This window comes from Scyliorhinus torazame, chromosome 6 (assembly GCF_047496885.1).
Source record: "Scyliorhinus torazame isolate Kashiwa2021f chromosome 6, sScyTor2.1, whole genome shotgun sequence".
NCBI lineage: Eukaryota > Metazoa > Chordata > Chondrichthyes > Carcharhiniformes > Scyliorhinidae > Scyliorhinus > Scyliorhinus torazame.
The window spans coordinates 102,133,687-102,158,784 of NC_092712.1; the positions used below are offsets into that span (position 1 = coordinate 102,133,687).

At 50.9% G+C, this 25,098-nt stretch overlaps 1 long non-coding RNA gene across 1 annotated transcript in view; it reads left to right on the forward strand.

Annotated features, from left to right (window-relative positions):
• Nucleotides 1-24,579, forward strand: part of LOC140425727 (uncharacterized) — a 65,392-nt gene extending 40,813 nt beyond the window's left edge. The window contains exon 3 of the long non-coding RNA XR_011947954.1: nucleotides 23,118-24,579. This is a non-coding gene — a long non-coding RNA (uncharacterized lncRNA). The remainder of the gene's footprint in view (nucleotides 1-23,117) is intronic.
• The last annotated feature ends 519 nt before the right edge of the window (nucleotides 24,580-25,098 follow it).

Here is a 25,098-nt window from a genome sequence, read left to right on the forward strand (position 1 = left end):
GAGGTGGCAACCATTCGTCGACTGCCTCGCAGAGAACTAATCGTCAGCAGAAAGGAGGGGGGGAGGGTGTTAGGTTAGCGTAGGTTAGGGGGGTAAGTAATGGCAAGACCTGTGGGAGGTGGAATTTGCACTATGTTTATATTTTTCTTGTTATGTTTATTGTTGATTTTGTTGTTGAAACGCCAAAGAAATACCTCAATAAAATGTTTATTAAAAAAAATGTGCCCCCAAACTAGTGCCCTTACATGAGGCCGCCTTCACCCGCTCCCACACCGACCCCTCCCCCACTACCCACTTCCTGACCATCGCAATACTCGCTGCCCAATAAAAATTTATAAAGTTCGGAAGGGCCAGCTCCTCCCCCACCTCGACCTCGCACCAGCAGCACCTTCTTGACCTTTTAACGACGCACACAAACCCAGAAATCACCTCATTCACCCTCTTGAAGAAAGCCTTGGGGATAAAAATTGGAAGGCTCTGAAATATGAACAAAAACATTGGGAGAACCGTCATCTTCACCGTCTGCACCCTCTCCGCCAGTGACGTCTCCAGTCCCTCCACCAATTCCACCAGCTCTTCTTCCACCCTTAGGAGTTCAATCCCTCCAGAAACCGTCTCATCCCCTCCACCCCGGTTGGGGTCTACGACTCGTATAACCTGCTGTAGAAACCCCTAAACACACCCCAAACACCCCCACCGGGTCCAGGACCGTAATCACCCCTTGTCCTTCACTTTCCCCATCTCCCTCGCCACCTCCTGCTTTCTCAACTGGTGTGCTAGCATCCTGCTTGCCTTCTCCCTATATTCGTACACCGCCCCTCTTGCCCTTCTCAGCTGCCGCACTGCCTTCCCAGTAGATAGCAACCCAAACTCCAAATGCAGCTTCTGCCGCTCCTTCAGGTGCCCCGTCTCTGGGGCATCTGAGTACCTTCTGTCTACCTGCAGGATCTCCTCCACTGGCCTATCCATCTCTGCCCACTCCGCTTTCTCCCTGTATGCCCGTATCGATATGAATTCCCCGCTCACCACTGCCTTCAACGCCTCCCATACCGTGGCTGCCGAAACCTCCCCTGTGTCATTTATCTCCACATACCCTCCCTCAACCGCTCACACATCTCTTCCTCCGCCAACAACGCTACATCGAACGTCCATTGCGGACGCTGCCCCCCCCCCCCCCCCCCCCCCCCCCCCATTACTCACTCGCAAGTCCACCCAGTGTGGGGCGTGATCAGACGCCACTATCACCGAGTACTCAACGACACCAGCCCAGCCAGCAATGTCTTATCTAAAACAAAGGCAATTCGGGAGTACACCTTGTGCAAATGGGAGAAGAATGAGTATTCTTTCGCTCTCGGCCTCTCAAACCTCCACGGACTCACCCCTCCATGTGTTCCATAACCCCTTTAGCTCCTTCGCTGCCGCCGACACCCTCCCTGACCTCGAGCTCGACCGATCCAGCCTTGGACCTATAACCGTATTAAAATCCCCCCCGCCCCCCATAATCAGCCGATGTGAGTCCAGATCAGGGATCTTCCCCAACACCCGCCTCATGGACTTTACACCTTCCCAGTACGAAGCATAAATGTTCACCAGCACCACCGGCATCCTCTCCAATTTCCCACTCACCATAACATGCCTCCCCCAAAGTCACTATACTTCCCACTTCAAACACAATCCGCTTCTTAATCAGAATCGCCACCCCCCTTGTTTTAGAATTGAGCCCCAAATGGAATATCTGCTCTACCAACCCTTTCCTCGGCCTAGTCTGATTTACCACCCTCAGGTGTATCTCCTGTATCATCGCCCCGTCCGCCTTCAAGGTTTTCAAATGCATGAACACATGGGCACTCTTGACTGGGCCATTCAACCCTCTCACGTTCCATGTGATCAGCCTGGTCTGGGAGCACCACCCCCCCACTCACCCCTCCCCACCGATCAACCATAACTCCCCCAGGGCCTGCCTCCAGCTTGCGTCCTGCACCTCCTCAGACCCACCCTCAGGCGCCCATCATCATCGACCCTCCCCATACCACCTTTTAGAAACCTCTCCACTGTCAGCAGTTCACCCCCCTCCAGCAACACAAAATAACAACCCCAACTCCCATCCACCCACTATCCACCTTCTCACCACCACTGCACTTCCGTGAGCTAGCCCACCCAGCTAGCCTGGTAGCCCCCGCCCATGGCACCTAGCATCCTACCCCCTGCTGATTCCGCTCCCCCACCCCCGCACAACCATCCTCCCAGTGCAAACGTAACAGGTGCCAGAATGTGGCGACTACGGGATTTTCACAGTAACTTCATTGCAGTGGTAATGTATGCCTACTTGTAACAATAAAGATTATTATATGAATGCAAATGCTGGTTTTGAATGCCACTGCCGTGCGCGGAGCGAACCTCGTTGTCACTGCAAGCGGGGGACCAGAGCATGTTGATGCACAATCAATTACTCTCAAGACAAGGTGAGTCATAACTAATAGGCTTTAATCTGCTGGAATGCTTCCCCAGCAGCTTCGATACAGAAAGTGAAGGCTGCTGGGACAGCATCCATTCTTATACTCCGCCTCTCAGGGCGGAGCTAAGTACATCAGCCAATGGTAGATTCCTGGGTCTAACCAATGGTCATCCACCTCTCAGGTACCGCAATACCTGGTATTACCACATTCACCCCCTGTTAAAAAGGAGCCCGGCGGCGTGATGGCCAGCGTTAATAGCCGCCTTTCGCATGGTATGACCAGGTATGGAGGTACCGTGATGTCGAGGGTAATAACAAAGTGTTCATAGTGCAGCAATCAGTCGATCGGGTGGCCTGGTCGTCCTTCTGGAACGTCTGGGCTTCGGCGGTGATTCTGATGGGGGTCCCGGCGGTTGCGACTCCGGGAATGTGATGTCGTCCTCCCAGGCAGCTTCGTCACCTGGACAGGGGGGGAAGGCATCTGTAGGGGGCGTCGGTGTGTGTTCGGGCCTAGGCAGGGGCGGTGGAAGTACTGACCCTCCAGTTAGGTGCTGTGGGGAGGGTGGGGGTGGGGGCAATGGTGCGGGTGCGTGTGGGGCTCCGGCGGGCGCCAGGTCCCGAAGCGAGACCATATCTTGGCGGCCGTCAGGGAATGCTACGTAGGCGTACTGGGGGTTGGCGTGCAGGTGGACCCTCTCGACCAACGGGTCCGACTTGTGCGCCCTCACATGTTTCTGAAGTAGGATGGGTCCGGGTGTCGCTAGCCAGATTGGAAACAAGGTCCCGGAGGAGGACTTCCTGTGGAAAATAAGGAGATGTTCGTGAGGTGTCTGGTTCGTGGTTGTACAGAGCAGTGACCGGATGAAGTGGAGGGCCACCAGGAGGACTTCCTGCCAGTGGGAGACTGGGAGATTCCTGGACCGTAGGGCCAGCAGGACGGTCTTCCAGACCGTTCCGTTCTCCCTCTCTACCTGCCCGTTTCCCCGGGGGTTGTAACTTGTGCTGCTCGAGGCGATGCCCCTGCTGAGCAGGAATTGATGCAGTTCGTCACTCATAAAGGACGACCCCCCAATCACTGTATGCGGGGAAACCGAACAGTGTAAAGATACCCTGGAGGGCCTTGATGACGGTGGTTGTGGTCATGTCTGGGCAAGGGATGGCGAATGGGAACCGGGAGTACTTGTCAATCACGTTAAGGAAGTACGTGTTGCGGTCGGTGGAGGGGAGGGGGCCTTTCAAATCCTTGCTGAGGCGTTCAAAGGGACAGGATGCCTTTATCAGGTGCGCCTTCTCTGGCCGGTAGAAGTGCGGGTTGCACTCCGCGCAGATTTGGCAGTCCCTGGCGACGGTCCTGACCTCCTTGATGGAGTAGGGCAGGTTGTGGGTCTTGATAAAATGAAAGAAACGAGTGACCCCCGGGTGGCAGAGGTCCTCATGGAGGGATCGGAGGCGGTCCACTTGTGCTGTGGCACAAGTGCCGCGGGGCAGGGCATCAGAAGGCTCATTCAGCTTCCCCGGGCAGTACAAGATCTCGTAATTGTAGGTGGAGAGTTCTATCCTCCACCGCAAGATCTTGTCGTTCTTAATCTTGCCCCGCTGCGCATTATTGAACATGAAGGCAACCGACCGTTGGTCCGTGAGGAGAGTGAATCTCCTGCCAGCCAGGTAATGCCTCCAGTGTCGCACAGCTTCTACTATGGCCTTTTCGAGCGAGGAGTGGCGAATTTCGGAAGCATGGAGAGTACGGGAGAAGAAAGCCACAGGCCTGCCCGCTTGGTTGAGGGTGGCCGCCAGAGCTACGTCGGACGCATCACTCTCGACCTGGAAGAGGAGGGACTCGTCGATGGCGCGCATCGTGGCTTTTGCAATGTCTGCTTTGATGCGGCTGAAGGCCTGGCGGGCCTCCGTCGACAGGGGGAAGTTTGTGGACTGCATCAGGGGTTGGGCTTTGTCTGCGTAATTGGGGACCCACTGTGCATAATAGCTGAAGAACCCGAGGCAGCGCTTTAGGGCCTTGGGGCAGTGAGGGAGGGGGAACTCCATGAGGGGGCGCATGCGCTCAAGGTTGGGGCCGATGACTCCACTTTGCACTACGTAGCCTAGAATGGCTAGACGGTCGGTGCTAAACACGCATTTATCCTTATTGTATGTCAGATTAAGGATTTTCGCGGTCTGGAGAAATTTGCGGAGGTTGGTGTGGTCCTGCTGGTCATGGCTGCAGATGGTGACGTTATCCAGATACGGGAACGTTGCGTGTAAGCCGTACCGGTCAACCATTCGGTCCATCTCTCGTTGGAAGACCGAGACCCCGTTCATGACACCGAAGGGAACCCTTAAAAAGTGATAGAGCCGCCCGTCTGCTTCGAAGGCAGTGTACTGGCGGTCACCATTACGGAGGGGTAGCTGGTGGTAGGCAGACTTGAGATCCACCGTGGAGAAAACCTTGTATTGCGCGATCCTGTTCACCAGGTCGGCTATACGGGGGAGAGGGTACACATCCAGCTGCGTAAATCTGTTGATGGTCTGGCTGTAGTCAATGACCATCCTATGTTTCTCCCCGGTCTTTACCACCATTACTTGAGCTCTTCAGGGACTGTTGCTCGCTTCGATGACCCCTTCGCTCAGCAGCCTCTGGACCTCCGAGCTGATAAAGGTCCGGTCCTGGGCACTGTACTGTCTGTTCCTGGTGGCGACGGGTTTGAAATCCGGGGTGTGGTTCGCAAACAGGGAAGGCGGGTCGACCTTAAGGGTTGCGAGGCCGCAGACAATAAGGGGGTGTATAGGGCCGCCGAATTTAAAAGTCAGGCTTTGCAGATGGCACTGGAAATCCAAGGAAGGTGGCTGCGCAGAGGTGCAGCAGGACGTACAGGCGGAAATTGTGGAATTCCCTGACTTGGACAGTGAGGTTCGCTAGGTAGAACCCCTTTATCTCCACCGCGTGTGACCCGGAGGCCAGGGAGATCCTTTGATTTACGGGATGGGTGACAAGAGAACAGCGCCTTACCGTGCCAGGGTGAACAAAGCTTTCCGTGCTCCCAGAGTCGATCAGGCACGACGTCTTGTGGCCGTTGATGGAGATCGTCATTGTAGCTTTCGCCAGCGTCCGGGGCTGACTCTGGTCCAGAGTCACCGAGGCCAGCTGCAGTAATGGAGAGTTCTGGTCGGGCAGCATGTAGTCGGCTGTGCTGGGGGCCTGGGGCCCCATCCAAGATGGCGTCACCCATGGGTCGCACATGGTGTCCGGGGATGAAGAAGATGGCGGCGGCGAGGGACAAAATGGCGGCGCCCAGCCGTCCAGCGTGGTGGCCGGGGGAAAAATGGCCGCGCCCGCGGGTCGCATGTGGTCTTAGGATAGGGGGGTGGCGGTGAGCGCTGGGCGGTCGGGGCCTGAAAGGGGGGTTGCCGATAGTCGCTGGAGACCGCGGCCACGGCGCGGGCCTGGCAGACCCCCACATAGTGGCTCTTCTTGCCGCACCCTTTGCAGGTGGCGGTGCGGGCCGGGCAGCGCGGGCGGGGATGATTCACCAGCCCGCAGAAGAAACAGCGGTGACCGGCGGCGTTAGCGGGATGTCTCGCCGCGCAGGCTTGCGAGGTCAGGGGATAGGTCTGAGGGGCTGCCGCTACGGAGTGCCACGCAGCCCAGGGGGCCGCCGCGTGATCGGGAGCAAAGGACAGCGCGTTTTTATATGCAACGTCCATGGACCCCGCCAGGACCCGTGCCTCTGCAAGTCCCAGAGTGTCCATTTCTAGGAGCCTTCGGCGGATATCGGGGGAGGTCATACCTGCCACGAAAGCATCCCTCATCAAAAGTTCCGTGTGCTCGTTCCCCAAAACTGGCGGGCAGCCACAGTTTCGGCCCAGCACCAGCAGCGCCCAGTAGAAGTCTTCCAACGTTTCCTCAGGGCTTTGCCTCCTAGTCGCCAGCAGGTGACGAGCGTAGACCTGGTTCACAGGGCGGATATAATGTCCTTCTAGCCGCTCGATCGCGGCAGCATAATTTGCCGCCTCCTTGATAAGAGGGTAGATCCCAGGGCTGACCCGTGAGCGCAGGAGATGCAGCTTTTGTCCTTCCGTGGGGGCGTCGGCGGCCATGTCGAGGTAGCCCTTAAAGCACGCCAGCCAATGTTTGAAAATAGCAGCAGAGTTGTCCGTGTGGGGGCTGACCTGAAGGCACTCCGGTTTGATACGGAGATCCATCCTTTCAACTGAAGTTGCAGCAGATTAAATTGATGCGCAATCAATTACTCTCAAGTCAAGGTGAGTCATAATTAATAGGCTTTAATCTGCTAGAACTCTTCCCCAGCAGCTTCGATACAGAAAGTGAAGGCTGCTGGGACAACATTGGTTCTTATACTCCGCCTCTCAGGGCGGAGCTATGTACATCAGCCAATGGTAGACTCCTGGGTCTAACCAATGGTCATCCACCTCTCAGGTACCGCAATACCTGGTATTACCACACATGGCACCAAATTCGGCATCGGGCACATTCCTCAGTTTGGACCGGGTGCCTGATTCTCCACCTGATCTATTTAGTAAAACTGTTGAGTAACATTTCTGAGCCAACAGATTTAGAAAAAAGCAACAGCTGGAGCCGAAACTTGGCAAAGAAGAAAAACAGCACTGGTGAAAAAGAGCGAGGCCACGGGAATGACAGCTTACACTTAATTGCAGCAGATAAAGCATGAGTCGAAAAGTGAGAGATGGCTGTGTGATGATCCATGCAGAGCACGTTGAGCTGATGAAGATGGAAGGGTTGCTCCACGTTGCCATCTAGTGCCTTGAGCCTGAAAATATTTAGAACATAGAATCCCTACAGTGCAGAAGGAGGTCATTTGGCCCATTGAGTCTGCACCGACCCTCTGAAAGAGCACACTACTATTCCCCTGCCCTATCCTTGTAACCCCATTTAACCTACACATCTTATGACATTAAGGGGCAATTTTAGCATAGCCAATCCACCTGACCTACACATCTTTTGACAGTGGGAGGAAACGGAGCACCCGGAGGAAACCCATGCAGACACGGAGAGAATGTGCAAACTTCACACAGTCCCCGACAGTTGGAATTGAACCCTGGTCTTGGTGCTCTGCGGCAGCAAGGTTAACCACTGTGCCATCGTGCCGCCCAGATGATGTGAAACAACTGGACAGATTCCATGATAAATGTTTATATCGGAAGTTTCCATCATAAATATTACTCAGCAAAATTTTACTCTGAGTCATCAGAGGACAATGGCTCATCCCTGAGTCTTTTAATAATGTGATATGAATTGTAACTCGAGGTATGAGTTGGAAAGGCCTCAGGAACTCAACGCAAACGGTGTCTGTCACCATGTGCGCAACCGTTCCAGATCCCTCTCTCGTTGGCGGTAGTATGGAATTTTTGCCCAACCCCTGAGAGATTGCCCTGAATTAGAGAAAGTTTAATCAGGAACTGAAAGTGAAGTGACACTTCATACCACACCGTCACTTCACCCTGGGCCTAAAAAGGCACCTCGGGAATAATAACTATCGGTTGCGTCTCCAGAGGGTTACATCCTCCATGCAAAGCACCTATTAACTTCCCACAATCCATCATAAATCAGACCATAAAAATAAACAAAATAATGGGCGTGATTCTCCAGCCTCGTTGCGCTGTCACTCAAGCGAAACGAGACTGGTGAATAGCGGGAGAGGCCAAAATCAAGAACCGCGCCAGGCGCCAAACAGTTTGTGATGCAACCAGGCCGCTCCCGTAAGCAAAATCGGGATCCCACCGTAGCATAGCGAAAAACCAATTATCACCACTTAAGTCCCATTTCCAGACAGTTAATGAGAGCCAGCCCATATCCAATGGCCTCCGGAGCAAGTGATCACACTGGCGCCGATTAGTACTCCTTTTGAAAAACGTGCACCTGGCAGATCGGCTACAATGCGGGAGGCAACACCACCCACGCAGCAGCCAATATCCAAACACCCAGGGGATGGGACACAGCTCCATGGACAATTCCATGACCGGAGAGTGGGTGGATGCCATGGGGAGGGGGAGATGCCTGGAGAGATGGGCCAATGGTTCGGAGGTCCGCCCGCATTGCGGAAGAAAGTGACATAGGCATCATACTCGTTGTGCACAAAGGTGTTTATTGTGTTTTACAATTCTCCATCCTCCCGATGATGCTGCCCCCACCAGCAGCCTCAACCCCTACCTACCCCCCCCCCCTACCCCCGCCCTGTATCTCCTTCCCCGGTGCCCTCAGTGATCATCGATGATCCTAACTCTACCACTAGTCTGGGTGTGCCCCCAGGATGCACATCTGAGATGGAGGCAGCCAGCTGCCCACCTCATCCCGTGGCCTTCGATGCCCCTGGCGGGCATCCTCTGGAAAGGCCCCGGCTCACTTGTTAGCGGCACACGCCCTGTAAAGTGTGCTGGCTGCGAGACATGGCCTCATCAGAGGGATGAAACTCGGGGTAGCTGATGGCCCCCATCCCCACTCCATGGGACGGGTCCAGGTTGCGACTCAGCGCCCCCTCCTCCCAGTCAGAACCCATAGGGCCCTGGGGTTCACCTTGGGATTGAGGGGTAGCTGGTTTGAGCCACTGCTGCCCCTGTATCATCTGGCTCTGACAATCCTGGCTGTTCCTCATGGTCCGGACCATCGTATTGATGCCCTCGGTGAAGCTCCTTAGTGACTGGGACATGCTCTGCAGTGCCTCGGCAATGCCCACCTGCGACTGGGACAAGCTCCGCAACACCTCGGCCATTCCCATCTGAGAGCGGGACATATCCCGCAGAACCTCATCAAGGTCAGCCTGGTACTGGGTGACATCCCCCAGTGAGACGGACATTCTGTGAGATCCTCAGCCATGCCCTACAGCAGCTGCGCGACGCCTTGGATACCTTTACTCATGCTACCAGCGTCATGCACCAGGCTCTCCACTGCGGCCGCCACCCTAGAAGTGTTGGCCTCGGTGCCACTCATTGCCGGTGACATTTCCTGCGCCTGTGGCCTCTGGGACTCATCCAAACAGCTATGGATCTGCTGGAGTGTTGCTGACATCTCTCTCTGAATGTCCCAGGTACTCCCTAACGTCTCCATCAGCTCCGGATAACTCTGTGCCTGAGGCTTGGCATCAGGCTGGGACCCAGCTGGGTCCTGGGATCCAGCAGACCTCCAACTGCTGCCTCACCTGGGGGTTCCTGCCTTCACTTGATGTATATCAGCAGCAATGTGGTGCTCACCAGATTGTGCCCAGAAACCTGACCACATTTCCCACTGAGGTGCTTGTATGTGCTCTGGTGGAGGGGATAACAGCTGTGCCACGACTATTGTGGCAAACTCGGAGTTCTCTGAGGTGGTCTCCTGGGAGGCTGGAGGAGGTTCCATCTGGGATGGGCCCATGCCGTCGGCTGGTGGGCCTGCGTGGTAATGGACATATGGTCAGTGGGAGGGATGGGTCAGTCAGTAAGGCAATAACAACTCACATTTGACAAGTCCTTGGAGTGAGGCCTGGTGGGTCCTCACCTCTGCGGCATCCGCCAGCCTCCATGCTGGTGACTGCTCTGTCTTCGGCCCCCCAGTCACCTCCAGGGCCGCTCCTCAAAGGAGGCGAGGATTCTGATGTCTGGCACACCCCCGGCAGTCTGGGCCCTCTCCTGGTGATTGAGGGAGAGCTTTTCATGAGGAGACACAGAGAGGGCATCATCAGCCACATGCATTGTTCCCAGTGGGGTAGGAGGAGGGGTTGGGGGTGATAAAGGGGGAGGGATGGAGGAAAGGTTGATGGGGTTGAAGGGGGAGGGGGTAGACCCTCCCGTGGAGGCAGAAATGTCTCGCGCGGGGCGGGGGGAGGGGCGCGGGTGCCTTGGTATCTACTCATTCGTGATGCCCGGTGTAGATCGTTGACCTTCTTCCTGCACTGGAGGTCAGTCCTCCTGGTCCCACTCCCCGAGCTGACTGCTGCCGCCACCTCATCGCAGGCAGCACTGGCTGCCTTATGGCTAAACCTCCTGGACCCTTGGGGGAACAGGACATCCATCCTGGCCTGTAGTACGTCTAGCAGCCTCCCCAGGCTAGCGTCCTCGAATCTTGGGGCTGGTCTCCTCGGCGCCGTTGTTGTGAGTTGGCTGAGTAAGTGCTATTTAAGTGCTGCTTGACCTTGTGAGCGGGGAGCTGGCGGGTTTGGTCCCGGCGAATCAGCTGGCGAGCCCTCATTGGCGGCTAGAAGCCAGTGAGGCCTCGTTAAGTGGACCAATTAACGTTGAATAGTGTTGCCGTCCTCACTGGGCCGAGCGCTGGGAAACTTGCAGCAACTCCCGCTCGCTACAACACTGAGAAATCTTTCCGGAGAATCGCACCCAATGGGTAAATTTTCATTGTTTAAATGCCTTTTTGTCCCCTCAATGTGTTAAGGTTTTGTGTAAGGTGTTGCTACAGAGCCTGGGTGGCTCAGTGTGTAGATAATCGGCACAACATCGAGGGCCGAAGGGCCTATTCTGTGCTGTACTTAAGAGGACTCTTACTTCCAGGGTCAACATTCCAGATCCTACATGAGCTAACGGTTTTTTTCTTAAATATTTTACTGGAAATCATCAGTAAAATTCATTTTTACTAAAAACTGGGCAGTATAGTAGCACAGTGGTTAGCGCTGTTGCTTCACAGTGCCAGGGTCCCAGGTCCGATTCCCGGGTTGGGTCACTGTCTGTGTGTAGTCTGCATGTTCTCCCTGTGACTCTGTGGGTTTCCTCTGGGTGCTCCGGTTTTCCTCCCACAAGTCCCGAAAGATGTACTGTTAGGTGAATTCTCCCTCTGTGTACCCGAACAGGCGCCGGAATGTGGCGACGAGGGGCTTTTCACAGTAACTTCATTGCAGTGTTAGTGTAAGCTTACTTGTGACAATAAAGATTATTTTTAAAAAAACTATTATGATCCATTATCTAAGTCTCTGAATTCATTGGATGTTGGAATTTAATTTCCTGAAATTTCCTCGTAATATACAGTGAACTCCAGATGTATTGATCACAGGGTCCTGCTCACGAATTTGTGTTAAACAGAGCTACGTAATGCCGAGGAGGCTCCATTCACATATGAACGTATCTCTTATGTAACCCAATATGCCTACAAACATGGTCTACATCAAAAACAACAGATTCAAATGCCAAATGAAAATACAGTAAAACAGTAAAACTTTGATAAAGTCTTTCCCAGAATCTATTAAATCCCTACAGTGCAAAAGGAGGCCATTCGGCCCATCAAACTACATGTTTAGACAAGTTTGGCTAATCTGGAATTGCCAGTGCAGAATTATGCTTTATCACATGACATTTCCAACAATGCAGAAGTAGGACATTCGGCCCGAATCTGCAAGAACCCTCTGAAAGAGCACTTTACCTAGGCCCACTCCCCCGATCCTATCCCCATAAACCTGTAACCCCATCTAACCTGCGCATCTTTGGACTGTTATAATTATATGGGATTTGAAATTCTGCTGGCGGGAATGGTTGACATCTTCGACAGAACTGAAATTTTGTGTCATCTGAGTTTGACTCATTTCAATTTCACTTTATTTTTATCACTTACTAAATCATCAGAAGCATGTTTCAAAGGCAGAACAGTTTCTAAATGATAGGATGAGACTAGATACACAGACTTGCAATTGGGCAAGGACTGTTCACAGCAAAAATTTAGCAACTTGAACTTTATTGTTAGCCTGTGTCAAACCATCGTGTTCATTTTAATGCAGCCAGCTGACACACTGTGCAGCAAGTGCTCCCTCTTGTGTTGTGTCACAAATAAACAGTTTTCTTACAAAGGAACACAAAAGTAAAAAAGCCTTACTGCAATTATACAGGGCATTGGTGAGGCCACACCTGGAGTACTGTAGGGAGTGCTATGAACCTTCACTAGACTAGTTTCTGGGATGCGGGAACTGATCTATGAGGAGAGATTGTGTAGACTTAGTAGTAGGGTCTGGTTACATAACAGGTTAATGTGGGACAAAAAGTACACTACCACCCACACAGTGATGTTAGGAGGCACATGACCCAGAACCAGAGTTAATCTGGAGGTGGGCAGAATTGGGTAAAGACCTAGACGGAGAATCCAGCCCCATACCTGGACAGCATATAGTTATGTGTTGTTAATAAAGTTGCTGTTAATATATTCAAAACTACAAAGCCTACTTCATGGTATTCAAAGCAGGATTGTTCACAGTGGCCACATTAGGATCAAAACCCTAATCCTCACAACAAAACCAAAAAACTAGGAAAAAGGACACCTTCAATGGATTCTGCACTGGACCTAACTTCCAACGAAAGCTACAGATGCTGAGAAAATTCACCAGGAGAAAAAACGTAAAAAGCTCCAGAGAACAGCCTGGAAGCAAACAAGAAAGGTAAATAAAAGCAAAATACGACAGATGCTGGAAGTCTGAAATAAAAACAGAAAATGTTGAATAAACTCAGCAGACCTGGCAGCATCTGTGGAGAGAACTGTGGAGTCTTAAAGCATTGAGTCTAAGTGATCCTTCTACAGAAAGTAGAAGTTTTATTCAAATACTGGACTCCACTGCATCCTCTTTGGCAGTCCAACTTCAACAAACAGAGCTTACATGCTTGCAAGGGTTAGATAATATTTTTAAATTCCAGGTCAGCCGGTCCTGAGAAACCCCTTTTAAATTGTTCAGTCAGAAGTGCTGCTTGAAAACAGCCCGTAACTGATGTGTTATGTATTCTGGGATAACACAGGCTGCAGCTGGATGCAGCTTTAACCAAAAGATGCTCCAGACCTTGAAGTCAGTTCAATCTGATTTATTGAACCAGTAGCACAGTTAGCACAGCTCTCTGAGCTCGACTCTTTGCTAACCTAAGTGTGGTTACTTTGTCTGACTGAACCAGACAAGCTCTTAGTCACGTGCTGGAGGTGTGATACTGTACATACACCTGACTCACTCTGTGGATGTTCATCAGTGGAAAGAGGCCGAGTGTGAGTCCCTCGTGCGTTTTATAGTGAGATACCACCCCTGAGTGTCCTGCCTGCTCATTGGTCATGTCCTGTTCTCTGTGTTCAATAGCTGCCTGTCTGTGCCTGTCTGTATATCATTATCTGCATGTCTGCATATCATGACATCTCCCCTTTTTAAAAATGTTTTGTTGGCAAATGGGAACGTACTTACATGTGGTGGCATATATTGACATATTTACAAGCGGCAGCATATGTGAATGTATTTACATGTGAAGACAGCTGTCTAATGTGAGAAAACAGAACATAGCAAATAAAACAAATGTTCATAAGTCCAGTCTCTGGGGCTTTCGTCTGATCCTTGTCGACCGCTGGAGAGGTGGTGGTGGGGACGAAGGCGCCTTGACAGACGGGATGGAAGCCTGACTGGTGGCCTCGTAGTTCAAGGTATCAAGAGTTGGCAAAACAACAGACGGAAACGGAGAAGAAAGCGGTTGCGGGCAGGCAACATTGCGCAGTGCCCGTCTGTTTCATCGCACAACAGAACCATCAGCCATACATACAACATACGAGCGGGGCGCAGCCTGTCGAACAACGACAGCTGGAGCAGACCAGCCACAAACCGGTATCTTGATCCTGACAGTGTCTGCCGGGGATAACATGGGCAAATTGGTGGCATGAGCATCATAGCCCTGCTTTTGCTGGTTTCCGAGCTGCTGCACCTTCTGCAGCACCAGGAGGTGATCCAGGTTGGGCAAGTGTATGGCTGGAAGTGTCGCCCGCGGGTCCCTGTTCATCAGGAGTTGAGCCGGCAACATGCTGTTGCTGGTTTTCTCCTTGGTTCAATTGCTCTGTTTTATTACCTTTGCTCTCGAGTCGCCAGGTATCTTTATGATACCACCACGAGGTTCAAGTCCGAGTAATGATCAATAACCCAATACACCGATTAGTAAGATTTAAATCAAAGCACATTTATTATACACAGTAATCGCTACTCATGTACAAATCCTACGTCTAACCTACTTCTACAACTAACAGGCCTATACTTAACTTCGGACTGGCCCACCAGGTCAAGGGAACAAATGGCCTTTCGTTCGGGTTCTGAGTCTGCGGGATTCGAAGTTGGTACGGATTGGTAGCTAGGAGCGCCTATCTCATAGCGAGCGTTGAATTAAGACTTACGTCAGTCGATGATCACTGCACCGGTCACGGTCAATGTTGGTTCGTGTTGCTGAGTGACCCGGGCAGGAAGAAGAGAGTGAAGAGAGAGCAATTTGAACTTGGGGCTCAACTCTTATAGTCCTCAGGGACTTCCTGCCTTTTGGGGCAGACCCTGTACCTGGACCCAAATGATTGGACTTTGTCCCAATTGCTTGGTTCGATTTTCTCCAATATTGGAGCGGTTCCCTGATCGATGGGCGGTCTTGAGGTGCTCATTCACCTCCTTTGTGTTGGCTCCTGCTGGCGCCGGGGAGTCTGGCTTTGCTTTGTGTGTCCAAAATGTTACTTATTGTTCCCGGGGATTGCTCATCAGTATGCAGATGGCTGCTACTTTGTTATGCTGATGGTCGCTGGTATCGATGTTGTCTGGCCTTTGCAGAGGTAAATACACAGCAAACCTGCAGCTGCTGGTTTCTGTCTATGTTGGCTGACTTTCCCATCAGCCTTTGCCGTTCGCCATTTTAAATTGGGAGTTGGCCAATTTAGGTGGCTACAATGCCAGTGGACAGTGGGGTCGCCCTGTACGCAAGCAGCGTGAGGTAGATGTCAGAAGCAGAATCCGCGGCCTGCTGATGAGCTGTTTCACAATGTGCACCCCTTTTTCAACCTTCCCATTGGACTGCGGATAGTGTGGGCTGGAAGTTACATGCTTGAAATGGTATAACTTGGCAAACTGTAGCCACCTGAGTTGGCCACTTCCCGACTTAAAATGGAGAACCGTAAAGGCTGAAGGGAAATTCAGCCAACACAGGCAAAAACTAGCAGGTGCAAAGTTACTGTGTATTAGACTCTGCAGAAACCCAAACAGCATCGATACAAGCAGCCATCTGCATAGTAATGTAGCAGCCATCTACATAGTAATGAGCAATCCCCGGGAACAATCGAAACATTTTAAGGTAAACAAGGCCAAGCCAGACTCCTCGGCACCAGCAGGAGCCAACACAAAAGAAGTTAACGGACACTTAAAGACCGCCCAACGATCAGGGAACAGCTCCAATATTGGAGAACAAAGTCCAATCACTTGAAACCAGGTACGGGGTCCGCCCCAAAGGGCGGGAAGCCCCTGGGGTCTATAAAGTAAAGCCCCCAAGTTCAAATCGTCCTTCTTGACAGGGTCACTCAGCAACGCGAAGCAACCACTGAGAGTGAACTGTCCTGTGGCCTCCAAGCAAGTAAGTCTCAAGTCAACGCTCGCAATGAGATATGCACTCCTAGCTACCAGTCCATACCAGCTTTGAATCCCGCAGACTCAGGACCTGAACGAAAGGCCATTTGTTCCCCTGACCTGGTGGGCCAGTCTGAAGCTAAGTATAGGCCTGTTAGTGATAGAAATAGCCTAGAAAGTAGAGTTTATGCATGAGTAGTGATTTACTGTGTATAATAAATGTGCTTTGATTTGAATCTTACTAATTGGTGTGTTGAGTTATTGATCATTACTTGAACTTGAACCTTGTGGCGGTATCATAAAGATACCTGGCGACTCTAGAGCAAAGGTTATAAAACAGCCAATTGAACCAACCAAAAGTTAGCAACATATTACCGGCGACTCCGCCGGGACCCGATCTAGAAGTGGCTTAACCACTCCGGGAGAACCCAAATTTTGAATTAGAAATCCAATTGGGAACAGAAAAACCACAAGTGTTCAAGCAGCTCTGATCAATCCTCATAATTCGAAAGTGTGATAATGCATGCGTAACTAACGGTGATAAGGTAAACTGATAGATTTTTGTTGCGACAAAAGTGTCGGGAGTTTGTATTTCGGAAAATAGCGAAAGCCGTACCTGTAATTACAGCACCGCCTTAATACCCCTTGTTCCAAATTTTAAGAGAAGCATTTAGAGAGGAAAGATGACAATGCAGGCAATGCAACGCCTCATAAACCCCGAAGAATTTGTGGTCACAGCGACCAGCAGCAGTAGAGTAGGACAGTGTCCCGTTTGGGAAGAAGAAATCAGAAAGTACCTCAAAGGGAAAGGATGGCCCATTTGGAGCGAATTCTGTGAAAATGAGGAAACAGGTCCTGGAAGTATAGGACATACTTGGTGGGAGAACCTGAGCGAGATTCACAACAAGAGCTTAGGAAAAGCTCGCAAGCCGATGGCAATCGTGTCCTGTTTGGCACAATTGCGAGGCACAGAGGAGGTCACTAGGACACTCCGAAAAGAGATAGAAGGCATACATCGAATGAACAAGGTCGTGTCAGTGACGTAGAGAAAGAGAACGTAGAGTTAAGGAGGAAGTTAGCAGCAAAGGACGGAGAGGTGGATGATGCCAAGTGGGCACACCAGTCTTGTCTGGCGCACGTAAGCAGCTTCCAATCCCAGTACGAAAAGGCCTATCAGGACACGCAACGTGCAGTCCTGGTACAAGAGGAAACCGAGAAGCAGGTAGAGGCATTGCAGAGGCAGTGTAGTGACCTGAAGGCAGTGTTAAGAGCACTCCATACTGCCACCACGGAGCAATGACAAAGCTCATTCGACCACGCGAGGTGCCGGAAGCAGATTGCAGAACTGCAATCTCTGCTTTCAGTTCAAAAAGGATTCCAGGAAACCTTTGGATCACAGTTAGATGAGGAAGACGGCCCTGATTGGGAAGAATTGAGTGAGACAGCGCAGAGATATGTTCAGGGAACATGTGCGCAGGGAAAGCCCCAGAAGAGAAAAGCGGCACAACCCCCCACAGAGCAGATAGTTCAGGCCCCAATGAACCCAGTCACCACCCACCGCACAGCCACATCGGACGACACGGAATTTCTGTACACCACCCCCTTAACAGTGACCCAATTACGGGACGCGTGCGATAAAATCAAACCGTTCCTCCCCACCACAGACCCCCACCACTTCTTTGCCAGAGTAAAACAGCAGGTTACCATGTACGGCCTGGATGAGCGAGAGCAAGTAAAGCTCACAGTTTTGAGTTTAGACCCTTCGGTCGTAGCAGCCCTTCCCGACCCACAGAATGTAGGAGGACGCACCCTTGCAGAAATGCATACCGCGATCCTAGACACGATCGGGTATAACAGGGGTGACCCCTTGAAGGCCTCAATAAGTGCAGGCAAAAGACAACCAAGCACCCCACAGCTTTTGCTGGACGCGTGTGGATCCATTTCGCAGCAGTTTTCGGAGACATAGACCGCGCCCATTTGTCCCCAGACAACATGGCCAAATGGACCCGCACCCTTATCTCCCATGCCACAGAGACAGGACAAAAGGCTTGTGCCAATTATGATCCCTCAGAGGAGGCTCATAATGAGAAATGGGTTGTAAAAAGATTGTCCCGCACCTGGGAGCAATCTGTTCAAAACAAACCCACGAATAAAAATCCCGAAGAACAGCAGGCAGAAGCAGATATACACACAGTTAAGGCACACCAGAACCCCGCATGGGTAAATGAAGGCAGGAACAGCCCCCCACAAAAGCCACAGGAGTGTTACAACTGTGGACAATTAGGCAAGAGAATGCAATGCCCCACAAAAGCCACAAAGAGCCCAGCAGACAGGCACTCTAAATAAGAACATGATAAAGCCAATACATAGCGTTAGCACCCGTTCAGATCAGACGGACCTGAACAGAACGGACTGATGGTGTTCGGGCTCCCCCAGTTGGGTCTGCGACACCCTTTGGGATAGGTCCGGCCGACCAATAGTTGCAGCAAAAATACGGGGACAGCCGATCGAGTTTCTCTGGGACACAGGAGGGTCCCACACCACAATCAATTCCTCCGCCATGTTTCAAAAGGACACGTGGCCACTACAGCCACCATCACCCTCAGCGGCTTTACAGGCCACTCATAGCAGGGACACATCACAGCCCCTATACCCATTCAAATCGGCCACATCACCAACAGGCACCCCATAGTTTTAGTCAATCTACCCCACACAGCAGAACACATTTTAGGCATAGATTTTATGAATTCCCACAATCTGTCCTTCGATCCAGTCAACCAATGTGCCTGGAAAATGGCAAAATCCGCAAGAGCCCCCGCAACGCTCACCATAGGAGAATATGCAAACAAGATTAGCGCAATAGGCAAATTTTGTTTTGACCCCACCACGATTAGCACGGACAAGCAGGTTAGGACAGTTTTACAGAAGCACAGGACAGCATTCGCGACCCACAAACACGACTGTGGCCGGATGACTGGTTCCGTTCAAATCACAGGACCTGACCCTAGACCCCAAAAGCAATGCGGATTTCCCCAAGAGGCAGAGGGAGAAATCGCAAAAGTGATCAACAGCTTATTAGAGCAGGGCGTACTCAGATCAGTAGCCTCCACTAATAATGCCCGATTTGGCCAGTGAGAAAGCCCGATGGATCATGGCGACTGATCATCGATTACCGGGAACTCAACAAAGTCATCCCCACAGCAGCCCCCACGGTAGCCACAAGTCCCGAGACCATGCTCAAACAGGGACTCAACTCACAATACTTTACGGTTTTGGACGTCAGTAATGGATTCTGGTCCATTCCATTGGCAAAAGCGTGCCTGTACAAATTTGCCTTCACTTTTAAAAATCAGCAGTACACGTGGACATGCTTTCCAGAAGGATTCCACAACTCCCCCTCCATTTTTCACCGACAGTTGGCAAATGGTTTGTCAAAATTTCTCGCCCCAAAGTCTGGTCCAGTACGTGAACGACCTATTACTGCAGACAGACACCAAGGAAGAGCACATCGAGCTTCTGGCCGAACTCCTGGAACTCCTACAGAAAATTGGTTGTAAAGTAAACCTCAAAAAGGCTCAGATTTTGGAAAACAAGGTGATATATTTGGATACAATTATCACACATGGTAAACGCGAGATCGAGCAACAAAGGATTGACTCGATTGCCAAATTGCCCCTTCCCCAGAATATTTCAGCCCTCCGATCGTTTTTAGGACTGGTTGGCTACTGCTGAAACCACATTGACGGTTTCGCCAGCAAAGCAGCACCCCTCTCAGACCTCCTAAAGAAAGGAGCCCCCTGGGAATGGCTTCCACAGCATACGGAGGCTGTGGACTTTTTGAAAAGAGCACTCATAGCAGCCCCCGCACTACAAGTTCCAGACCCACTTTCCCCCTATGCGATAGAGGTAGCAAGCACAGACCGCACGCTTTCGGCCATGTTCCTCCAGGAACGGCATGAACAGTTAAGGCCCGTGGCTTACGCCTCCAGAGTTTTAGATGCTGTGGAGCAGGGATTTTCAGCCTGTGAAAGGCACCTGCTCGCAGCTTTTAGGGCAGTACAATATTTTTCATACATAACCGGACTGAACCCCATCACAATCCTGACGGAACACACCCCCACCCAACTATTACTGGATGGACGACTTAAGGACGGTACAGTCAGTCAAATAAGAGCAGCCAGATGGACCCTTCTTTTGCAGGGATGGGACATCACTGTTAAAAGGACCAAGACCCACACTTTCTTAGCAGATAACCTACAATACCCAGGCACTTCCCACGAATGTGAAATCATCTCACCGCACCACAACACAGGCCCCTTTATTGCGAAAACACCCCCCAGAAAGATAGGTAGTCCAACCCAGAGCCCCAAGCACACAGACACGTGCGAACCCACAAGAATATATGTGGATGGACCTTCCACAATATTAGAAGGGAAGCGCATAACAGGATGCGGCATTTATGTCGAGGACGCGCAATAGAAGAAATCGCAATAAAACTTCCAGGACACTGAGGCATGCAGGCGGCAGAACTAGCAGCCGTGGCGTATATTGTAGAACACCCAGATTCCTTCCCCAGCCCAGCAGACATATACTCGGACAGCCTTTTTGTCTGCAACAGCCTTACAGAGTTCCTACCCCAGTGGAAAACGAGAGGATTTGTTTCCGCAGACGGAAAACCCCTCCATTCAGCCCCATTGCTCCGTCACATTTTAGAAAAAGCACAGGACAGGACTTTTGGAATCGTTAAAGTTCGTAGTCACCATCGTTCCTCCGCCACTGGAAATGTAAAAGCCGACGCACTGGCAAAAGCAGGTTCCAGGCACGGATATTTTTGGACACCCCCCGAGAGCGCACCAGTGAATGCAGTTCAGGTCTCGCAGACTAATATCGGGGATTTAGTGCAGGCCCAGAAGCAGGATAGCAATCTCAGGGAGATTTTAAAAGGAAGATTCCCAGTACCCTATGATAGATTTTAAAATGCTCTGACCACACATGACGGTGTGGTGTTAAAAGACACCCTTTATGTGGTTCCTGAACAGGACAGAAATCAGCTCATTTGTTTGTTCCATGACGGTCATGGACATCAGGGAATTGATCCCACTTTAGCCCACCTCAGGCAGCTCTCTTGGTGGCCCAGTTTAAAAGAAGACGTAACGCACTACGTTGAGAATTGCCTTATCTGTGCCCAGAACAATCCAGACAGATACGTCAAGAAAGCTCAACTTAGTCACACCCGCCCCATTAATGGCCCCTGGACTAACCTCTAGATTGATTTTATAAGACCATTGCCCCCTTGCAGGAATGGTTATAAGTATGTACTCGCTGTGATACGTTTACAAAATGGGTAGAGACATTCCCATCCAGAACGAACACGGCAAAGACCACAGCCAAGATCTTAACTCACCACACCTTTACGAGATGGGGACTCCCCCGCAGCATTGAATCCGACCAAGGTTCCCATTTTACGGGACGTGTCATGAAGAACGTCCTCACGACATTTGGCATTACCCAAAAATTCCACATCGCATACCACCCCCAGTCAAGCGGTATCGTGGAGCGCATGAATCGGACCCTAAAAGCTACCCTCCAAAAAATGGTACAGCAAAACAACAACACTTTGGATTCAGTCCTCCCTTTTGCGCTGATGTTTTTGCGAAATACGGTTTCAACATCTACAGGTTACACCCCACACACCCTCATGACCGGACGCCCCATGAAAGGCACAGAATTTTTATTGGGATTAGATTTGACCAGCCTCGAAGTGACGGCCCTCACACACGAGAAAGCAGTAGAACAACTGGTAGAGAATGTTAAAACGGCTCAGCTAGCAGCCGTGGTACGATTAGCACATGAAAGAAACAGAGCAAGGCCTGTTTCGATAAGACAGTACATGCGACTGAGTTCAGTGTAGGACAGCAAGTCATGCTCTCCATATACAACCCCAGCACATTCCTGTCACCTAAATATTCGGGTCCGTACTCCATTGCGGACAAAGTAAGCCCCTCAGTGTACAAAATAAAGTTCCCCAACAGAAAGACTGCGTGGTTCCATATTAACCAGCTTAAGGCATATGGACCACAGTCGGACCACGCACATCACGTCATGCTCGACGCAGCAGACCACGCCCCGCCCACAGCCAACGTAACCCTACCCTCCCCCAACACGTCCAGCCCAGCCAGGGACTCAACCCCCCCTCCACCCCCAAACTCTAGACTCCACCCCGGAACGCCCACCGACTGCAGCAGTAGCGACAGCGACTGTGACACTGACAATAGCCACAGCACGCCTCCCTACTATCCCCATGCAACAGGACCCACACCCAGCAAATCTGACCACGATTCGAGTGATCCCTTCATGATCACTTTCCTAAACAAACCCCAACACCGACTACCGACCTACGATTACGACCCCAATTCCGTCCCAACAGAACTAGACACCACCTTTTGGCACCGCGACAACTCATACAGACTCATCCGGAACGGCGAGATGGACCCCAAATCGCACCATGCAGCCCTATCCGCCCTTATACACGCGAGAGTTTGGCATCCGGGAGAAGATGACGACTTTGAGTCTGACTCCCAAAGCGAGAACCCCTTTGCGACCCTGTTCGCAACCGATAACTGAGGTGTCCAGATGATGTTTTAAAAAGGAACCGCTTGGGAGAAAACGGCGTCCTTTCTGATGGAACCTGCAGCATGTTTAATGTTGTTTGTAGTGGTATTGTTAAATGTTGTTTGTAAGATCGGAAATTTTTTCCACGGCCCCACGCCTTATTTTTCGGCCGAAGCTTCTGAGAACTTGTCAGAACGCTCATCAGCAGAAATCTCTGCGAGCTTGCCAGACCCCCGTTCATATCTGCCCTTCTGGTTCGAAGGAAGAACCAATACGGCAACCCCCCATGATGACTACATTTTTTGGTTGCTCCGGCAGTGGAGAAACGGCATTGGGACCCGCCCTGCCTGGGAACCCCCCCCTCTGGTCAGCTACGCTCGGGTAGAACACACATGGCATTGGTCGCCGTCCTACCCGGGGATTCCATCCAAATCTTACCCGTCGCGGCCCATACGCACCTCATTTCGGCAACTTTTGGTTCAAAAAGTTTTGTTTCAAGTGACCCTTAGGTTGCCAACCCTATGCTATTTACATCCTCAAACATTTGGATGGTAAATCGCACAGTCTGCGAGACGACTCGCACTGTTTCAGCATTTTTCTTTTTTAAATGAGGGAGTCACACATGGTAACAAATTGTAAAGGGAGAATTGGCACTGAAGGACAGATATACTAACAGACGAGATATTAAACCAAGATAGTAACAGACACTATGCTTGATCCCACAGAACTCCAGAAGCTCCAGAAAAGAGAAGAGAAAAGAAGAGAAGAGAAAGAAGAAGAACAATGAGGACATCCTCCGTGTTGCTCATCACCCTAATAAACATTTGGTTGCACGCGAACGCGAACCCCCTGACCCCAACTCCCCCAGCTGTTGATGATTCACTTCCCCAAAGCACCCAGAGCCCAGTCACAAGCGACACCACACCATCTTGGTGTGACAGGTTTATAACCTGGTACTTCGCCTGAGGAAATGGCGAAGGAGAGCCTACCGTGCTCGCACACCAGTATATAGGATAAGATCCCCTATTTTCGGTTATGACCAGACCCCCGACCCCCGCGATCTATAATAAAGGACATTCGTTTGCGTTCTTTTTGTAAATAAAAAAATGTGTTTCATGAGCGATTTTACAATCCTGAGCTTGACTGCCAAGCCAGGCAAAATGTGAATAATGCTGCTATGATTTTGTTTGTATCATTAAGGAAGTTAGTATGATTGAATATTTGAGTGAGTGTATTTTATTGAGGACAGTTAGAGGTACCATTTTTCTTATTTTGTAATGCATGTCCCTGTTTTGACATAGCGCCACTTAGCATGTTAGTTAAAAATTTTCTTGTATAGTTATGGTCAATGTAGAGGCCATAGAAGAGTGCTCGCCGGGTCAGGGAATGAAGACAACGCAGTTATGTGATCCTTCACGCTTCGCGTTAGGATCACAAGGAGGAAGTGTAGCCACCTGAGTTGGCCACTTCCCGACTTAAAATGGAGAACCGTAAAGGCTGAAGGGAAATTCAGCCAACACAGGCAAAAACTAGCAGGTGCAAAGTTACGGTGTATTAGACTCTGCAGAAACCCAAACAGCATCGATACAAGCAGCCACCTGCATAGTAATGTAGCAGCCATCTACATAGTAATGAGCGATCCCCGGGAACAATCGAAACATTTTAAGGTAAACAAGGCCAAGCCAGATTCCTCGGCGCCAGCAGGAGCCAACACAAAAGAGGTTAACGGACACTTAAAGACCGCCCAACGATCAGGGAACAGCTCCAGTATTGGAGAAATTGAACCAAGTGATTGGAACGAAGTCCAATCACTTGAAACCAGGTATGGGGTCTGCCCCGAAGGGCAGGAAGCCCCTGGGGACTATAAAGTAAAGCCCCCAAGTTCAAATCGTCCTTCTTGACAAGGTCACTCAGCAACGCGAAACAACCCCTGAGAGTGAACTGTCCAAGCAAGTAAGTCTCAAGTCAACGCTCGCTACGAGATATGCACTCCTAGCTACCAGTCCATACCAGCTTTCAATCCCGCAGACTCAGGACCTGAACGAAAGGCCATTTGTTCCCCTGACCTGGTTGGCCAGTCCGAAGCTAAGTATAGGCCTGTTAGTGATAGAAATAGCCTAGAAAGTAGAGTTTATGCATGAGTAGTGATTTACTGTGTATAATAAATGTGCTTTGATTTGAATCTTACTAATTGGTGTGTTGAGTTATTGATCATTACTTGAACTTGAACCTTGTGGCGGTATCATAAAGATACCTGGCGACTCTAGAGCAAAGGTTATAAAACAGCCAATTGAACCAACCAAAAGTTAGCAACAAAACATAGACCACTCATGTCTGTTGAAGCACGTGCCATTGTCACTCATGACAGTGAGTGGGATACCATGCCTGGAGAACGTCTCCTTACAGGCCTTGATGACGGTCCGAGATGTGAGGTCTGAGAGCTTCACGACTTCAGGGTAGTTGGTGAAATAGTCAATAATCAACACGTAGTCACGACCATTCGCACGAAAGAGGTCGGTGCCAACCTTGTACCACGGGGAGGTCTCGATTTCATGCTGCTGGAGCGTATCATTGCTCTGCGCCGGCTGGAAGCGTTGACAGATCGCATTGTTGAGGACCATGTTCGAGATGACCTGGCTAATACCGAACCAGTAGACAGCCTGCCTGGCTCTGCGTCTGCACTTGACGCCCAGGTGTCCCTCTTGG